Genomic DNA, 22,196 nt, shown 5'->3' on the forward strand with positions numbered 1-22,196 from the left:
TAAGTTGTTTTATTATTATTTTGTGACAACAAAGGTATCTGACGTTTAGTATTCAAGCATTGAAAAGAACTTATAATTAAATAGGGCAGGCACTACATGGGAAAATAGGATACGAATAAAAAATTACACAAAATTAATGTTTCCCGGTCGCAATATTATTTTGTATCTTGTATTCATACCTTTTTTTTTGTAATTATATTTACTGTCTTTTCATAAATTTGATATAGGTAGGTACTAGCACTAAAATTTACATTTTTTTTCTAGAAATTGTAATGGTTTCTTGTGCACTAATTATTCTTTCATATTTTATGTACATTTTTATTTTAATTACACATAAATCCGTTCCCTAGTTATGGCGTTATATGCACTGTGCCCGGTCGACGCTATCGCCGTTATTAACGACTTTATTATTATAACACAATATAGGTACGACCAGTCCCGTCGTCCGCGTCATGATTATGTTTTTTTTTAAAGACTAATGCGAGTGGGATTACGGACTACGGTGCGGTCCCCGTTTCTAATTTCTATATGTGGCATCTATATATTATAATACTTGTGTGAGTGTATGTGAGCGCACGCGCGCGCCTTAGTAGGTAAGGCACGATAATAGTATTCGAGACGACTCATCTGAGTGTATGTATAATATGTGCGTGTGCTCGATGATCGCCTATATTATTAAATAATGCACTGCAGACGCAGCAGAACAACCGTCATCGACGAGGTAGAGGTGTATATGTCGTCATTATAGTCATTACGCCTCACCGCACGACCATAAACTACGGACACGGACAAGAATATAGTATTGTGCGCATCTATCTACAATTCTACTACCTATATGTCTTATGCGGAATGCCCACCGGTTACAAAAATGTAAAATAAAAACGAATTAGGAGTTAAGTAGTTTTGTACCGTGGTCCGGCCCAGTACAGTTATAATAATGCGTGTAGCTATAATATACGAGTAAAGACGGCCATAATAATTTATCATCGATACCTAATAAATATTCAGATAATAGCATAATAATCAAAATAATATTTTATTTTATACTAACATGTACAGCGTTAAAATTAAAATAATAACTTTTCCGACCTTGATTGATGACAATGGCGTAATTTATTATTACGTGTGACACAATATAATATAACATATTAGGTAGGTATACATATATGCATGGGTATAGGAAAAGTACTACGCATGGCGTATATTTTGTATAATATATTATTATGAAATGATATTGTGTTCTCTTTTGAATTGGAAACATGAATTATAGTATCGACAAAAGTAGTTCGTCAGTATTGTTTAAGACCACTAAAATCTCACATTATTGTTGTGTATAGTTAGCGGTGACGCAATATTAACATAATACATTATTATTCGGTACAGGCTCTTTGATTAATCTCAGATTTTAAGTGAAGGGATATACCACTCTGTTGGTTAAAATCAGTCATTCTATTCAGTTTTGATTTTTAAAATTTTATATTTACAATACTTGCAGTGTTGGGAACAAGCAAATTATATCATAGTCATTATCCGAATGTTAAAGTCTATCTATAATTCAAAATTCATAAGTTTCAATAAATATACTCTTACTGTCTTATTGAATTTGTCAATACCATGTAGGAATTAATATTAATAATTCATAACTTATTTTATACTTAATGGTTGCATTTTTAATTATGGAGTACGATTAATTTCATGAACTAGTTTTTATTCATCGCTTCATTTTTGTATAAATATACATAGTTTAGCATCATTAATACATTATTTTAATATTGATATATTGATATATTAAATTAAAAATATATTTATAGAAATTTATAAATTTTAAACTTGTGTAGCCTGTAAGTATATCATATTCGTTACACAATTTAATACAATGTAATTGAAATATGTAATATACGTATAGGTACATATAAACATGTATAAACATAGTAAATATATATATTACTTTATACTTTATACTAGTTACTTATATATACTCGTATAAATACAAGAAAGTCAAGGAAAAATCACTGAAAAATTTAATGTTTTCCACATAATATATACGTATACGTATATACCTATTGGTGCCTAAACAAATTATAAGAAATTATATCATATAAAAATATTGATTATTATTATATTGTTGTACTATTATATTATTATTATTATTATTATACACAATAACATAATATTATTCTGTAAATTCTTTATAGTATTTGCCACATGAAATTAATAAATGTATGTTGAATTTATAATATAATAATTATTGTGTGTATTATAGCTTATAGGTACCTAATAATATAATATAGTATAATATGTAAAAAATATCATATTAATAAGAAAATATTAAACTTTTCAACGATATTATATTCATCAATATTTAATATAAAATTAGTGGGTAGGTATTTAAAAAGAAAGGGTTCCTCGCCATAACAAGATGATTCCTATTTTGTTTTAGTATTTAATTAAAAAATGTCTATATATATTACTTATATATAAAACTCTTATAAAAGTCTAACCCCTTGATCCAAAGCTTATATCAACTAATGAAATTCCTGGTAATCCTCCAAGACGCCCGAAGCGCAAATGGTGTAGAGAATTGTTAAATTAATATCAGTTAAATAATAAATAAAAAAAACATAATACAACAAATAGGGTTACAGAAATAAATTCTAGAAGAAAAGTTCAGCGAAATAGTCATAGAATTAAAGAACTTATAGTATCGGGTGAAAAATTCATATAAATTAAAATTCTATACATTAAAAAAAAAACTTAATGTCAAAAGCTCAAAAATGTAATTAAACATTGTACATAAGTTGATATATAAATTTTATTGTAGTTATAAATGCACTTTAAATAATTAACAATTTTAACACCTAAGGCTTCAAATTTAATACAAAATTAATCATAAGTTTTTTTTGGAAATTAAAAAAAGTTTGGCATAGATTCACATCTACATTTTATGAGTGTTTAAAGTTCTTCAATTGTATATAACGATTTACCCTCAAACAATTTTTGTTGTTTTGTTACTATTCAAAACATATTAATCGTAGAAACTTGAAACATTGTTTTTTCTTTTTTAATAGCTAAGGCTTGAAAATATAATAGATTATATTTAAGTTATACACAAGTTAATTTTACGGAATTCTAAAAAACACAAATATACCATCACATAATTTGATAAAAATAATTTTTTTATTTATTTCGTTGTAATTTAAAAACTATTATTCGTAGGACTTAAAAATTTCGCTTTCACTTAAATTATAATTTACTATTCACATTTCACAATGACATTTTCAGAATATTTAGATTCTTTGTAAGTTATTTGAACCATGAAACAATTCACACCATTCTATGGTTCGTCGGTATTAATTTATAACTTATAAGTTAATAACAGGTAATATTGTAATAATTTTGTGCCAAATGATAACTATTCTATAATACATGTATCTATATGAAATTTGTTTTCGGCAAAAAATTCCTTAACCCACGGTATCATTATGAGAAAAATAAATTACAAACAACAACATAAAATATATAATATATTTATAAGTATATATAATAAAATATCATTTGAAAAATAGGCCGACAAACCGTCTTCGCTTAGAATTGGTTTTCGTATACAACGATTTATCATCGAAATCACATTCAACACATCCATTACAGTGACATGATCAATTACGAGGAAAACTTGACACCTACTATATAGTAGACACATTCTCCGAATTTTAATTATTATTTGTTGTTATGCTAAACTAAAAATGCTGTTACCTTTTGGGGCAGTAAAAATTCTTCGATTTTCTACTTCATCATCTTTAGTGGTAGAAAAATATTTTTTTGGCGGGAGGAGAGGCAGAAGTAAAAATGTTAACTAGTTTTCAAAGGCGTAGAAGAAGAAGAACAAAAAAAAATTAAGAGACAAGAACAATTTTAACGCAAAATTAGTTTTTGAGGAAATTGATTTTGCTTTTTGGTGTAACTCAATAATTACAACTATAAATAGCTACTTTAAATGTTCACCAAATGTTTTTAAGACCATTTTCTGTACATAATAAGATTTTCAACATTTGTTTTACTCTTAATCTATTTAGACATGAGACATTTTTGGATTTTTTATTTGTTTTATTTTTTTTGAGGGGCCGGGTGGATTTTTATTTGTTGAGTTGTTCCTAATCTAAAATTAAATTCACCATTTGAATTTAATTTAATTCAATACTCTTATTGTATTTAAAAAAAAGAAAAAAAGATTTTATTTCATAAATCATCATATTATTTACAATAGGTAGTTATCCTACACGTATTTTAAATGAGGTACGTATGGATATAATTTTGTTCAGGTATTGATGTATACTATGGAGAGATGACTCACCACCCACTATAATAGTGAGTACTGTATTTATTATTTAAAGTAGCTGCGGTAACGTCGCCGTAATAACACAATCATCATAATAACAATAATAATACGATTTTCGAGTGATTTTCGAGCCTCTGTAACGATCGTTGTTAAAGAAAAAAAAACGGAAATAAACGAAAGAAAGAAAATAATACTCTCGAGGGCATTTCTGCGCCCCAGTTATTTATTTATTTTTTATCGTTTCCTCAACTGCAAGACCCGTGCATACACAAGATTGATATTTGGGTGGGAGGGAATAAATAAAAGGCTCCAGGGTGTCCTGGAAAAACGTCGCCTAGCTCGTTCGTTCATCCGATGTATACATGTATATAATATTATGGAGGTGGAACTTAGTCGTTTCGGTTCAAAAATAAAACCGCTTTCAAACGGCAACAACAGCCGACGACGACGACGACGACGACGACGTCGACGATCGATCCGCGAGAATGTGTTTTTAACGTGTCAGACGAAGAGACGGGTGTGCGCGCGGCTATAATATATAGCGCACGTCCCTCAATGCGCGCTCATTTGAACCCCACTCCTGCACCCTCTTTCTTCTCCACTGCAATTTCCGTTAGGTACCTGCACGGCTCTTGCGAGAACGATCCACGACGTGTATAATGTATTCTCGTGGTAATAAATTATCAGCAGACTTTAGTGTAATATTATAATAACACGTATAGGCCAGTGCGCGGGGTAGATTAGCTGCGTTTGAATCGAGAAATAATTGATAGATGGGATGTAGGTACTGAAAAAAAAAATACGTCGATGCCCGAAAACTGTATCAATTTATAAATATAATATGCCACTGCATAATTGTTGTTGGTATTCACAATTATTGTCTTTCATCTTCTTCGGTTGAACATGAATAATGTAGAGAACTACTGTAGGTATAGTTAAGGATATCGCTGTTTAAATTATTAAATAATATAATACACGCGATTGCACCTGCAGTCATATTTAGTATTTCCTTAAGATGTATTGTACTTTTACACATAAAAACAAACACCATTCTGCTCTGATTATTATGAGGAAATATTTCGATACATCAATTCACCTGAACTTTTTATCCCATGCCTAATTGCTTTAGGTATAAGATATGATAATAATTTGTTGAGACCTGAGTAAAAATCGTTGCATTTATACATGGTTTCCGCTCGAAACTACATCTTAAAACCAAATGTTTGTTTGTAGCTTACACACTCAGAAACGACTAAATTGATTTTGATAAAAATCTCAGATTGTTTTTAGAAATGTCAAAAAAGTTAAGAGAGTAAATAGTAAAATAGTTACTCTCTTAACCACGTTAAAAATGTACCATGTGCTAAATTCAAACCACGATTTGCGGTTATCCATTTAGATTCTAGGTCAAATAATATCACAAAGCTAGATACACTAACGCTGATTTCTCCATGAACCGAGGTAAGTAAACGAAAACTGAGGTACTTTCAAATCGAGATACAAAGCCGAGTTATTAGGGTAGTAAAAAATAGTGTATACCTATAGAAATAAATAGTGGACTATTGTGCTGGTACCAACTGCCAAATGTCTGATCTCAGTAAAAACTAAAAACGTGCCGTTCCACATAATATGTTTTATAAATGATAATTTTTTTCAAGAAGAATTTACATTAAGTAATTAAAAAACATTGCAGGGTCCTCTGACATTACCGCAATTAATTGTTGTGTGATTACGTATACGCAATAGTATACTATATTGTATAATAACTGAATAACAAATATTAACAATAAATGTTTATTATTATTCCACTATTCCATGATAATTCATTGAGACATTAAAATGTTTGATTGATGGTCTGACGGGTTTGTCGTTCTATACAACCGTACTAATTTCTATATTTCTACGCCTCCTATATTATAATATGATGTGGGTGTGGGACGGGTACATTTTCCGAGTATGAATAATATTATTTTATCTGATTGCACAAAGCACATATTATTATGAGATCAAGATAATTAATAATTACTCGTTTTCTAAACGAATATTAATACTTTTGTTTTGTGTTGATATGGTGTATTCATAATTGTATTGAAAATATGTTTACAACAAAATAAGCCTGTGGTAAATACATATTAGGTGGGTACCTCTATTGGCGTTGATATTAAAATACGATTAACGGCGATTAACGTGTATAAGATAGTATCGATAAAAGGGATTAGACAGAAACCGTTTTCGTAGAAACAACAATAATTATAGTTATTGCTCCGGTGGAGTATTATGATATTACGTAACCGATACCTCTGGATTTCGTAAATAAGGTCGTGTAATTAAGCTGATAATTTATCAGCTTTACCGAGTGAACAGTTCGATGCAATCATAATTATAATAATATTATGTATGCTGTGTTGTACTTAGGTAACTATAAAATCAACATAACTGTAACAAAGACGGCCACACAAGCCGAGTATAATAATAAAATCTTAATAATTATTATTATTGTTCGGCTTATTTGCATTTTTAGCGATAATATATTGATATTGCCGTCAACGATATATTGATGATTATTAATGATTACTTTACACCCCGACTGCTGTCTGCAATATTTAAGGTTCGCTAAGCCCTGGTCAGTGATTGATGGCCATAGGGTGAAAAATTAAAATTCAAAACCGTTGGCTTATATGAGAGAAAACCAATGAGAAAATACAATACCAAAAACAGTATACAGATTGTTTAATATTTTGTAAGCATATCATATAGAAGCTATGATGGTTTTAAAATTATAGTTATTAATATTGATAGATGCATATTTTATAATTTGTAAAAATATCCGAGTATAATGAACACTAGATCTAATATTTACATCTATTGACTATTTTATATTTTTGTAAAACTATTTTTAACTATTAAGTATGCTTGGTGTGAATCTATAGGAAAAAATCCATAGTAAATAAAATTTATTATATCAGTTCTTGTGAATTATATAATGAATTCTTCAGTAATAATAGTAGTCTTCTATGGTATTTTTTTGGAACCCAATAGTTATATAGTATGAACTCACAACTAATAAAAAAATACTATAGGTAGAGAATGACTAAAAGCATTGTCAAAAAAGTTTTGAATCATTTTACGTACCTATAATGGCAATAATTAATTGAAATAAAACCAACTCCAAATTATGTTTTGAGAGTTACCAAGTAAATAAATGGTAAACATTCTAAAAAGGTAAAAATTATGGAAAAGGGATATTATATTATTTTGTAATTAATAATAATAATAATAATTTATTAACAGAATGAATTACAATTACAAATATGCTATGAAATATGAATATCTATTATACTATCTAATATACCTACATGTTATGATAGGTATTTAGTTATGTGTCTAACATACGTACGTACATATATAAATTAATAATTATAATAATATTTTGAATTGAGTGGTCACGTGCTCTAAGATTTCAACGACTTCCGCATCTGTTTGAGTTTTATAGTGTTCTACCGGAAAAATGAGGTAATAACTAATTTATTAATTATCAATACATATATGCGCAACAAATAAAATATTTGAGCAAAAAATTTAATTTATTGTAAAACTGATAAGTTTTGACGAGTTAAAAAAAATCATCTGGATTTGAGCTGCGGACAACGAAAGCGATAGGTATTATAACTTTCTGAAAATGATGTCACTGACGACGACCGCAACAACCACCGTAAGTCGTGACGCATTTCTGTATATAATAGTAATAATAATACATGTATTACTCACGGGTAACAATGACACACAGTAAAGCCCCAAAACAATAGTCAAACATATGAAAGTCGGCAATGTAAGACCATTAAATATTGTATCAATGGCCCACTATACTGACTAATATTATGCATTACAATAATAGGCATACGTGTGAAAGCATTACGTATAATAATATATTTAATATTTTAAGAGGACCGATTTCATTGTAAACAAAAATACCTACTTGCCTACCAGTGATGTAGTCATAGATATTGTTTTGGATATACGCCTTAATATTGAGAAATATATGATACGTGGGTGGGTTTTGCCCCCACCCTCCATATCACAATTAGCTCAAATGTATATCTATAATTATATATTTATTTAAAATTTTAAATGTGTTGTATTCTAAAAATAATTTTTTAATATATGTCATATTATTCTAAGTTTCTATTTATTTGTATTCCATATACCTAAGTATATTGTTAATATAATATAGATCTCAAATAGTTAAAATTAGAAGGATAATGTTTTATTTTCATTGGGTGGTAAATTATAAATATTCACGAAAATTCGTGTTTAATAATTTATTGGAAAATACTAGAACAGTTCGTGTACCTACCAAATTTCGTAATCCTTATTTTTCATTGTAAAACAAACATTTTAACATTTAAGTAATGCACTTGAATGAGGGTTTTCTCCCCGTTTCATTTTTCATGTCTCCTCTAAATGCACATTAATAACAATTTAAAAATAAAAAAACTATTCGTTCAATATTCGCCACGATCATAAATCAAAGTTTTCATAAAAGTGTATTCTGTTACTAGTTACAATATAAAAAACCAAATATTTACATAGCTATTTGAAAATCGAAACATTTATTTAGTTACGAGTTAGTATTATATACGGGTGAACAAAATAATGGTGATATGGGTAAGTCCGTACATTTTGAAACGATGAGTGTCTGTATTGGGTTATTAATGTTATTATATTATATAAGCACAGGCCACTGCACAACAACTCTCCTGTATTATAGGTATTGCACTAACCTATCCTTGCACAACTGCACCGTGATGTATATAATATTATATCGTGTTTCCGTCGGTGAAGGGTTGTGGAAATCGACGCGGTCAGCCACGAGAGGGACTTGACCATATACATTATACACATATATATGCATGAAATACGTTTCCCTTTCCGAAGTCATCGGTCGGTCGGCTAATGTAATTAACTTTGGTCCGGACTTTGGATGTATACGTATAGGCTTACACAAATAACCGTAATACGCGTGTGCCACCGCCCTTTTTAACTCGTTTTTGTGGGTCCTAATGTCTCACACATATATATATATATATAGGTTGACAGTTTATTAAAAAATACTGCCTGGAGGGTGTTTTTTTTATAATATACAGGCAGCGTATGGCTATATATATAATATGTATTTAAACAGGGTATTTTTTTTTTTATCACGAATAGTTCAATAACTGAATAATTGTGCAAATAATAGTCGTGTATTTTTTTTTCGTTCGGAAACCCTTGTGACGACGAGAGGTTGGTTTCTACAAAAAAAAAAGAGATATTTTGCATTTATTATATGAATACCGAATTTATCACATCGATTAGTATATAATATACAGCCCTTTTACATACAGTTTGATAAAAAAAAATTCAATAATTATTATGATAAACTAAATTATTTATTATACATATTATACTGTGGCATGGTGTTCCACAGTGGTATCGCATGTTTATAATATGTACCTACCAATATGTAGCCACTAAAAAAACATTTTAACAAAAACTACCGAGTTTAATATACCTATGCATGACATAATAGGTCAATCTGTAATATATCTAAGTATAATACATACGAATCTCGTTAACCCGAAACTCGATAAATCGACATTTCCAATAATTATTATAAGAAACAAAATATTTCCATAATGAAATGCTAAAACTTAAAAGTGTAATCCGATTTTAAAGTGAATATCAAAGTATGCATGTACGGTCAACTCTCAGTAACTCGAAGTTCAAGGAGGGAGGGATTTGACTTACTAAAAATTTCGAGTTATCATAATGTTATTGTTATTTGAAGGGAAATTTTACTTTTTCAAGATATCGAAAATTTTGATTTACCAAGAGTCGACTTTATTTACGAATTTAATTACTTTTAACTGTACATATACGTCGTATACCGTATGGTGTAGCTGAAGGATTTGCAATTAGAACTAACTTCAGATCCCCAGATAAACCCTATGTTCTCTAGCAGATATATACAGAAAGCTCATACATAAATGTGATACGTGAAAAAATAGTTTCAAACGAAAACTAGAATTCTAATTAGTATCAAATTAATAAACACGCATAGATATACCACGGCAATCACTTTGCTATACAGATGAAATAAAATAATTGAATATTTAATTATGAAATAAACGCTGATCATAATTAATTATCACAATTTTATAGTTATTCAGTTTCTGAACACCCTTTAATTTATGAGTTAACTTGAAGTATAGTGAACATTTGTGAAAGTTGTAGATGACTATGTATATGTATAATATATTAATATGTATAAACATTTTAAAGGTATCGCAGCCATATACAATATTATAATTAATATTTCTTTATTGCTTCTACTTAAAAATTATATTTGATATTAATAACACATTAAAGGTATTTGCCGGTTTATTTAGCAGGTATCAATATATAGTTTAAAATATGTTTTTTTTAATCGTAAAACCTATTTATTACGAGTTATTACTCCCGAGTAGCATAACATTATTACTAAATTACGAATTTTATTTCATTTTTATTTCGTTTGTACATTACAGCATCTGTTGCCGGCAAAAGGCAAGACAGTCGTCACCGTATATATACGTATGTCTGCGTGTGTTTTTACTTTAGTGATATACCTACGTCGTGTTCATACACTGTCAAACGGTACATACACAATTTATAACTGTCGGCGTTTGTCTGGAGGCACATTTAACAGTCCCGTTAAGTAGCCTCATATATAGGTAGGTACATATTACACGGAAAAGACGGCTAGCCTCAGTACGAAATTTCCTCTCTTCGTTTTCATTGAAATATGGTAGATATAGATACTTACTGCAATGGCGGCTACCAAAATGTTGGACCTATGTAGGTATTTTATACCATAAATCAATAAATATAACCAAATTTTCATATAGCCACATATCTTAAAATATGTTAACTCCTTGTCATAAACCTCCTTTGTCGACTTCGTTGACTTTTATATTACAACAACATAAGTCTAACGATGACCATTATTACAATATAAAATAATCAAAAATATTATGACCGGTCAACGTGTAATATTTCTTTTAAATTTTAAATAGCGGTCGAGAACCACATCGCGTGCTTTAAGTTACAAGTTAAAATTTTTAGCAGTTTATTGTCATGTGAAATTTAGATCGGCATAAGCTCTGCTTCAATACATAAAAACAATTGCAGATATTGCATGTATAGTATTCGTATACCACACCTATTTGCAATGACCTAAAATTCTACTTAACTTTTCGACGGTGATCTATCATTATTCGCTATAGCATGTAGTAAGACTAATGCTGTTGAATAATATTATTTTAGTTAAAGGTATTATAGGGCAAATATTGGGAAAAATCTGCAATAATGATAATATTTAGCATGAACATTCAGAGGGTTATTATATATTATGCAAAAATACTCACTCGTGAAATCGCAGTAAAAGGCGGAATTGTGTGAATCTGAGCGTGGAAATACATTTTTATTGTTGGAAAATTGTTAAGTTTAACAAGTAAAAGGCCATTAGCGTTCGGTCTTCTCTAGATTAAAGGGACGTTGTGTAAATAAAACACAGGAGAAGCTTTTACGAAAACGGTTAGCGAAAATCGCAATAAAAACTGAATAAGACCTTTTATCATAACCATTAGATACATATATAACATGTATTTTACCAATTCAAATTAAATGGCGATAGTGAATAATATTATGGTATTATTAAATGCGTAATTTTTTAACAAACAAAATACATAGTGAAAAATCACAAAACGCAAAATGCATATCAATAAAACGTTGTTAAGGTGTCGAAGGCATATCGGTGAAAAATCGAATGAGATAGTTTGATCAAAAGTTATGTTTCAAATAAAAAAAACACTCGAATGTCGATCAAGCATATTCAAATAAAAAGTAGCGAATTTCCAGAACGTTTGAGCACTTATACTTACTTCGTTGGTTTTTTATTGTGTTCGAACGAATCGAGATGGTAATTTAAAAAATAATAGTCACACCGACAAAGAAAGCGTCAACAATTGTGATAATGTAATAAGGAAATTGAAATAATGGTGTATCATTGTTATTTGTTCGGTAGAACATATGTGATAATTCTCACGTGCACCGACGTCACGCAGAGGGACGGCGAAGGGTGTGTTTCTTTATTTTACGAAAAAGTTTTGGTGTACACATCACGCACCGGATTCGTTTTTACCTATAGAACGCCACTGATTACAGTAGTCGCCGCAATGCACTGATTTTATCATATTAAAATAATACAATTCAGTCGATAAATTATGCTTCTGTCGGAAACACATGTATCAATACGTTATTGAATTCATATTTTCTAATCCGTCTTTAGGCGGACTAATTGAAAATTACATACACAACACTAGTAAAATGTTTAGTTATTATATGAATACAATTGTACTGATTAATTCAACGTATATTCAAATAATGTAATATGTTGTGTAACCGTCTACATAATGATATTGTTAGAATATCTCTTCGACATTGTTATTTGTTTGTGCGTACGTGATAGTTATGCCAAAGTATTATAATAATTAAGTCGGCCTGCCAGGTGATAAAAAAAAAATAGATAGGGAAAGCAATAATAATAATATATTCTCCAGTACGGTCCACCGCCACGGCACCACGGCATTGTCCCGATAACGTTGTATTATTAAAACAATAAAACCGGAAATTAAGGACATATAAAGTGTTTCCGTGTGACGTTTATTATTTAGTTTTTAATCGTTTGGCTTTGGCCGACGAACATCACAAAATACACCGAAGGGTATAAATATTTATGAACATTTAGAATTTACGATAGAAATTAAAAATACAACAAAATAAATAAACATAGCTTTAAATAATATACATATATTTTTTGAGTTCAACACTGTAGTCAATTATAGTATTAATTATAAACACTGTTTGCGTCAGATACCTAATAAAAACACGAAAATAGAAATCCAATTACGTATTTTTTTTATATCAAATCGAATACAGACGCTTCTATAACAATGCAAGATTTGGGTCGATCGAAAGACGACAAAGTTTCTAAAGTTAGTTCTGCTTTCACGCGTTATATATCTGGAAAAACTTTTCGCTATTGAAAAAATATGAAAAATAAAACACGTTTTTATGATTATGTCACATCCAAATGTCTCGAGAAACCCACCATTACAGTATAGTTAACCCAGTGTATCTATTTTGCCAATTTATTATATTTAATGAAAGTGTTATACAAAAAATGAAAAACATCAAAAAACATTTCTGCCAAACACACATTTACAAAAAATAAAACATTGATTTTTTTCGAGCGAGTAATTTCCTTTTTGACTGTTTTTTGTGTGCTCGTAACTTTGACTTTAATGTATTTGCTCGTAAAATAGACGAAAGCCAATCAATGAACCTCTAAAACACAATGTATACACTATACGTACACGCACGTCGCACACATTTAGGAACACTTAAGACGTCTTTTCGCGAACATAACGAGTCCTCGCTTCAATGAATAATAATTGCACATTTTTGTACAATTTCATATTATTTTTTTATTCAGAGGACGTAATACATAATCAAATTGTATATATTTTGATTTATTGAGAAGAAATCATGATTTTACTACATAAGTTTTATTAAGTGTAATATTTCGCACAATTGTAAAATATTTGTATCTCGCACCAAATATTTACGGGTAGATATTTATAAAGTATTTAGTAGTGTTTGAAATTTTCAATGGCATTTTCAAAATTTTTGAAAACAGCGGTATAACATTTATCATTTTTAGTTTAATTTTTGTTTTCCACCTTAACCAGTTACACATTTTATGTTGCCTATTTCAGAATGGATTGTGTACTAGTCACGTGACTATAATTATAATTATTTAGTACCTAGTATGAATATATGATTTTTATGTATATTGGTATTCTCGTAAATTTGGATTTTCTATGGGCCGTAGGCATATTTTGACACTTAAAGGTCACGTTAAGTCACTTAGGTAATACCTACTCGATCGAAATTTTAACCAGGTAAACAAACATTTTCAAAATATTTTCCACTAAATATATTTATAGTAAAAAAGGGGGTTTTCCTTTGAAAAACAGAAATTTGGATCATCACTGGACATTCTAGGGGTTGTCATTCTAAATAGTACAACAAAATGCAATAGAATTTGAAAAAACGGTCTTTGAGTATATTTAAAAATTCCAAAATTACGAATTGAATAAAATCAATAAATTCCATTAATTTTTCCATATCAATATAAATAAACAATTACAAATATCTTTTTATTGAAAAACAAGAATAATGCAAATTATAATCACAATTTATGATAAATAAAATTAACATTTACGGGATGACTATCTATGACTATGCAATGCACAGTTATGCGAATTCTTGTATGTGTCACCTAAGATCATTTAGGTCTTACAAATTACAATGAATATGCATATGACCCTATGTATTTATTATTTATTTACATTTTGTAATGTTAACTATTATGTAATGTCCCGGTAAGCAGTAACACTGCATAACCGAGCCGGACGTTAGATGACGACCAAATACGCACGTGCAACTAATACAAATATTATTTTAACCCAAGTATAAAGAATTTCATTAAACGTTATCAATTCAGGATATTCTTTGGAACGTTTTCCCCTGTAACTATAAACAAGTACTGTTTAGATTCGTTATTAATACAATTAATATTTAGTTTGTAGAGTTTCAGAGTAATATAATATTATACAGTACAGACTACCGGCGGCGCATAACACCGCACACCGTTACGCCACGTGACTATATATAATATGTTACATGTGAGTGTGTGTGCGTGTGTGTGTTCCGGTGCCCGTTGGAAAGTTGGCCTCGAACTGTGTATGCCTGAAGTAGTAATAATATTGTCGACGACAATGGGACGCCGGCAAGTAGGTCGAAACGTCTGTAAAAAAACTTGGTTCGTTATGATATGTACGAGCAACCGGAACTCACGGGATGAGTATATAACCTGTAGACTGTTGTAGAGGTAAGCGTGGCGCGCGCGTGACTCATGGGCTTTATGACTGTTTGTCAATGCATAGCGGGAGGGAGGGGGGAGGTCACTGAAAATCTCCTGCTAATGATACATCAGCTAAAATTGTCTCAGTGATATAAGATCATTATTTTTCGAATTTCGACAAAACCATCAGAACGGAAAATATTCTTCGTGCTCTAAGAAACAATTAATAATAAATTACTATGACAAATATATATAATCATTTTATTATTCTTCTCTGGAATATCAAGTTTGGTGAAATTTCCTTTCCAAAAAGTTTGTATTATACATGAAACTTTTGGACACGAAATAGTGAGCATCGAATACATACGAAAGACAGAAAGGGGTCATCGATTAAGTTTTTGTTTGCGATTTACATCTCGTCCGAACAAAACCTTTACGGGAAATATAACAGAAATAACTAACGAATTAACTATATATCATACAGCGTAGTCCACTTTTATTTTAATCAATATTTTTTTAAATTAAATAACTATAACATTTATGTTTAAAAAAATTATTTCTATACTTTAGAATAAAATTAATTACTTAAATTAATTTTTTGTTTTACATACTCTGCAAAAGAAGCCTGCGCAGTGCGCATGCTTATGATTATTTCTGTTACACGATACACACTATATACAGTGAAACCTCTGAATAGCGGACACTCTCGAAATTTTGTCCGCTATTTAGAAGAAAACATTTTTTTCAATAAATAAATAAATTCAATAATTTTATTTTATATTATTTTTACATTAATTAAATAGGTACACGATAAAAATAAAAACCAACATCTATTTTCTGAATAAAATCTGTTACTTTAGTTTGTTTACTAATGGCAGGCGTAATTATTTCGTGTGTTAAGGCATTTTTTAATTTCACTTTGTTTGAGTTCAATGAACTATTCTGTACCTCGATAGAAGAAATATATTTACGTATGCCTTCTACTGCTAGCAATGCCAAAACGTTCGTATATTGGCATCATAAACACAACTAAACGCACATAGGACAATGCATTAGTTACAATAATTCGTTGACACGATAAAGTGACTGAACGGAAAAAATAAGATTTTCATATACAGTTTAATAATGTACACATAAGATAACTTAATAATTGAGGTTTTTATTCTGGTATTCCAAAATAATTCTTAATTTAAGAAAAAACGTCCGCTATTTGGAGGTGTCCGCTATTTAGAGATGTCCGTTAAGGGAGGTTTCACTGTATACATGTCTACTATTATTTACGGGTATATACGATGTATAACATCCGCATAATATTATGAATTATATTATAATATAATACATATTATGTTATCGATGTAGCGCCGTAACATCACGTTCGATACAGGTTCAACAAAAATATTGTAAACAATTATTCGTGGTCACAGTCAATGCAGTGAGTATAATATTATACCTTCGAGAAATGTACTTATTCATTATTATTTTTTGCTTTGGGCGAAAACCCGAATAAAAAAATATGAAACGAATAAATATATGTATTAGCCTATTGTATGTATAATATATATGTGCCTACTGCCTATATTTACCAATAACTTATACTTATACCTATGCACTTTATTACCTATAATAATTATATAAACTAACTGCACATATATACGATCGTTCAGCGTCTGTCGAAATGAAAGTGTTGATGAGCATGAGTAGCGTACATAATTTTATAGAATAAAAGAATAAGTGGCTAAGTGCCCAAGGAGTGCACACACTTGGGATAAAATAATATATGTATGTACCTATAACTGCCGTACTCTAAAGTTACCTTCCTACCTACCTACCTACCAACTCCTTGTGACGATCGATATACTTATGAGTTATGATTTATGATACACCCGCAGATACGCCTAAAATGTTAATTCAAAAATCGTAGGATCATAGTCAATAGTTGTAAATTTTAATTTTGCAACATGCGTAAGTATGTACATTTGATTACCATCTGCTGCAGTGGCAGTTATATACAAATCATGAGAGGGGGAGAATTTAAGATCCTCAGGTGGCGTTACGGGGGAGGGTCATGTGGCTAACCTCTTCTCCACTTAATATCAGTGTTAAATGTTTAATAATCTAATCAGTAGGTATGGCAAATTCATATTATATAAGAAAAACTTATCTGAAAAAATTATTTTTTAGGGTGTATGAGATAAGTACTAAGTATTACATTTAATATATCTACCTGTATGTATAGGTATGTACTATTTATACTAAAACGGTTCTTACAACTTTGTTGGTATGATTGACGTTTTTTATTACAACCTAAGGACGTTTAATTGGACGATTAATCTTGTATTATGGTGGGGTGTACAAGAGTTTATACCAAGTCCATTTTGAAAGTCTATAATGATATCACGAGTTCTAACCATTTTACATGGTTATTCTTATCACAATAAAATTTTGTCAACTAAACGAATTAAGCACTCTTACCTTATAAATTTTAATATAGTATATGTATATATTCTTAATTTTATGATCGCTACTTACGATAGGTAATTAAATAAATGGGAACTGTGAGCATGTATTGTTTTTTTCTGTACATTTTACTTTATTTGGGTTCTATGATATTTCTAAAAATCATGTAAAAATCAGAACACTACGCTTATTGATCCTGCATAATGTGGTTTCAGTAAGTTTCAGACGTAATTTCAGGGGACGTAATTGGGCTCATTTGTTAGGATTGCTCGTTTGTCCTCGTACTTTGTTACCCTTTTTTATTAATCTACTCATTTACATCCAAACTTTAAAACTTACCAAACTATAAGAATAATCAATTAATGGAAATTAGTAATTCAACATCAAAAATATTTGCATAAAATTAACAATATAAATTCGGGTAACCTATTTCAGATTTTCAAGAAATACGAAAACAAATATTTTAATGTATTTTATTCAGTATAATTGATTTTAAATTCTGGATCTATACTTACAATAACAGTTATAACAATCTAAAATATTAAAAATGAATCAGAAAAAAACCGAGTGACTTACTTTGTAGTATAATAAGTTTTGAATTTTCCTAGTCGTTGAGTAGGTCACTATAATGACTAATGAATTTGTTGAATTTGAATTTGATGATAATTCATTGTATACAAAAAACGAAAACATAAAACGGTTAGCCTAAATTCCTAAGAATATTTTATTATATATTTATATTGGTATTAGTGATTTATTTTTTTTTTAATAATTGAGTTACTTTTTTATTAAAAACAACTCATATAATATAATATAATATATAAATAAAAACAATATTATAATTTTTTATTATAAAAAAAAAACAAACTATTTATTTTTGATATCTTCTTATTGCTGTAAGACCCAACTAAGAGGAACTTTAAAAATGTAAATGCTTGTAAATAGAACAAGGGAGTCAAAATATTTTTAATATTATGTCATGTCCAGAATATCCTATAATAATTATTTGATTAAAAATGCATTATTCTACAGTAGGTAAATTTTGTAATTCATTTTTAAATTACAACAAAAATAACTTTGTCGTAAACTGGGTTCTTGTTAAAAATTAACATTTAATCCTCAAGTTGGGTGCACTGGATCCAATTTACTACAAAAAACCATTCTCAAATTTAGAAAGTATAAAATTTCACTGCATCAAAACGTGATGACAGAACACAAATGCACTACGGTACCTAGTACAGAATTTTTCAACATTGAGTGCTTATCGTATGTCATAGAATTAAAATGTTAATGTTTAATTTAAAATGTAATACAACATTAACAACATTTAATGAAACAAAAAAAATTGACTGTAATATTATAGCAAAATAGCTTGTACGCATAAATATACCTTAAAATACGCTTCTACGGAAAACAAACTTAATACTTTTATACTATTTTTGTTCAAGTTTTTAAAGGCTTTGTTTAATTATTTGTTATTTGCACAAAGCACAATTTTAGCTTCAATCCAAAATAATCTTTCAAATTATAATCCGCGAAGTGCTATTCTGTTGTTAAACCATAAATTATGCCATGCGACAATTTAATTAAAATGCAAATAATTAAAAATTAAAAGTAACAATTTGCATTTAATTTGCAGTAATAAAAATAATATACTCGCTTTAGCCGGCTAAACACATTAAAAAAGTAGGTCAATCGATTTTTTTCTATTCAATTATAGTTGAATAAGAGATGACACTATCTTGATAATCTTATATAAATTGTTTTCTTCATTATTTTTTTAATGTACTGTTGTCATTTCATTGCTCTATATTAATTTAAAATTAAACATTTCCCTGGGTAATCTTTGCGAATAATTGACATTAAAAGTGAAGTATTTTAAACGCAGATACCTAAAGGTATATTACAGTTAAAGTTATAGGTTTTTGTAATGACCACAACGTTAATTTATACTGACAAACAAGGTATTTTCCAATTTGAGGACTCTACCGATAATATTGTGTGGTAGATACTTATTTTTCTAAAAATATAAAACCGTGTACAATTATTTCTTATTCCAAGTGAATAATTTAATCCTGAAATTCAATTGCAATATGATAAAAATAAATACACAAATAAAATAAAATAATTATACAGTAAGTGGCCTGGTGGGTGCAGTCGTACGCTCAATCTTCGCTCAATCTCTGGGCGTACGTACCAGCCGTAACCTAACCCTAGCTCTCGGATGGGTGACCAACTGGGTTTTTAGCAACATATCCTTGCCACACATACAAATACGTGTTTCAAATCAACCGTTTCCCTCTACAAACAGCTAATGGCCATAGATGCCGGGCTTTATATTAATAATAAAAAAAAATTATACAGTAATAATTAAAAAATAATAGATTGTCACAAAAACGTGGCATACGCTAAATGTATTCTTATTCGTAGGTATATAACTTATTAATATATAATATATTTCTAGGTATATTTTAAATTAAAAAAACTATTTTGATAGCACATAATGTAATATTTGCGATGGGACATCGGACATTTGGATAGTTGGTTTTAAAGTTTATAATAAATGCCATTTTGAAAGACCATGTTAAACAGTGAAAATTATTTGCAAAACTTTTTAAACGCTTATAATATACTTTAGAATATACAACGGTAAAATAAATAAAATGGAAAAAACGATGATTTTATATAAGTAACATTTCTGTGTAATATCGAATTTGAAACCTATACACGAATTTCGAATATTGTCGACAATACTCATACATTTTATCCCCATTTCGATTCAAGTCGTCAAACCCATTTATATCAATAGGTTAGAGTTTTTTTTAAATTTATAAAACGAGTGCAAAACAATAATATATTTTACTAGTTAACAAGCTATAGTGCTATATTATAACGAAGGCAATAAATAAGACACGAGATATTGTTGTTGTACCACTTGTTTACGAATAATAAGACATTTATTCTGTAACGAATTCGACACCCCAAATTAATAACTTAGTAGGTCGCCATTGTTAAAGAATAGAAATAAAAAATGACTGTTGTTATTTACGAATCCAGCACAAACATGTTCTGGTTTAATTTTTCAGAACCTGGGTTCTAACCTAGTGTTATCATGATAAGTAATATCACATTTATAATAGTCAGCGTACGTACTACATACTGTGACTAATGACTAATGACGTCAGGATATTGTGTCGTTCAATGTGAAAAACGTGGCTAAATATATTTTTTTGTCATTTTTTGACCTTGGTTACAAAATTATCCCTTGAACTGAAACAAACAACTTTAAACTGGTCATTTAGCCAATAAATGACGATTCGCAGGGTTTGGTCAGGTATGATTACAGCTGTTATTGTTGTATTTAACGTCACCGGGACAATTGCAATTAACAAAATGTTTTTGGTTAATTAAAAACATACTTCCTCGTTTAGCGCGTAAATGGCGTTATTATAATATAGCGTTGGTAAAATGTAGATTCAATAGGTCGATATTTTCAAAGCATTTTTTATATGATAAACCAAACAATATAAGTTATTATTTTCGAAAACTTGGTTAGGTTAGTGTTATGTTTGTTTTGTTTTTATTAACTTATGTTTCATTTTAATAGGTAAATCGATTAATAGTCAATCACAATATCTATAGAAAACGGATGTTTTGGGTTTTGTAGAAATTAGTTACAGTATTAAGAAAAATATTACTCATAAACGTTTTAGGTTTCAACAATATAAAAATAATCAGATTCATGTCTTTTTTCATATTGTGTAAATTAGAAATTGTAATTAAATGCCACTATCAAATGCTCACTTCTAAAATTGTATTGTGATAATTATAGAGCTACATTGATAAACATTAAGTAATTAAACATATAAGGATACAATTTAATATATCCCTAAACTTTCCACATTCAAAGAATAGTATAAACATTTATCCATGGAAGTCATTTTTAAGAACTGCAAGTATAATGTGAGGTCTGTTTTTATTTCAATATTTACTAGCTAAGCCTACACTACTAACTTAATCTATATAACTTATGTTTTCACATTAGATTTGCATTATGTTTTCTGACTGTGAGACCGTTATAATACCAAAATGTCGAAATGTCAATATGTGTTATAAAATGAATATCCACTAGTTGTTTAGAATAATATTCATCAATGACTTCGAATCAATAGGTCCAATTCATTATGGGTAGGTACCCATTTTAAAATATATTATACATCTAAATAGAGTAAACATTAAACGCTATATCACATATTATACTACACAATAATAGGTAATGTCTTGTCAATTTTCTTTTCTTCAAAATTATTCATTATTATGGAATTATTACAAGGTTCTAACTGTTGTAAGATTTCAATAAGCTACGGATATTTCATTAAAGTGGTTAGTAATTCC

At 29.1% G+C, this 22,196-nt stretch overlaps 1 protein-coding gene across 3 annotated transcripts in view; it reads right to left on the bottom strand.

The window, feature by feature from the left end:
- Window positions 1-22,196, bottom strand: part of LOC111036454 (CD109 antigen-like) — a 97,910-nt gene that overhangs the window by 36,526 nt on the left and 39,188 nt on the right. The gene's annotated exons all lie outside the window — the stretch shown is intronic.

Source organism: Myzus persicae, unplaced genomic scaffold, assembly GCF_001856785.1.
Source record: "Myzus persicae strain clone G006 unplaced genomic scaffold, MPER_G0061.0, whole genome shotgun sequence".
NCBI classification, from domain to species: Eukaryota; Metazoa; Arthropoda; class Insecta; order Hemiptera; family Aphididae; genus Myzus; species Myzus persicae.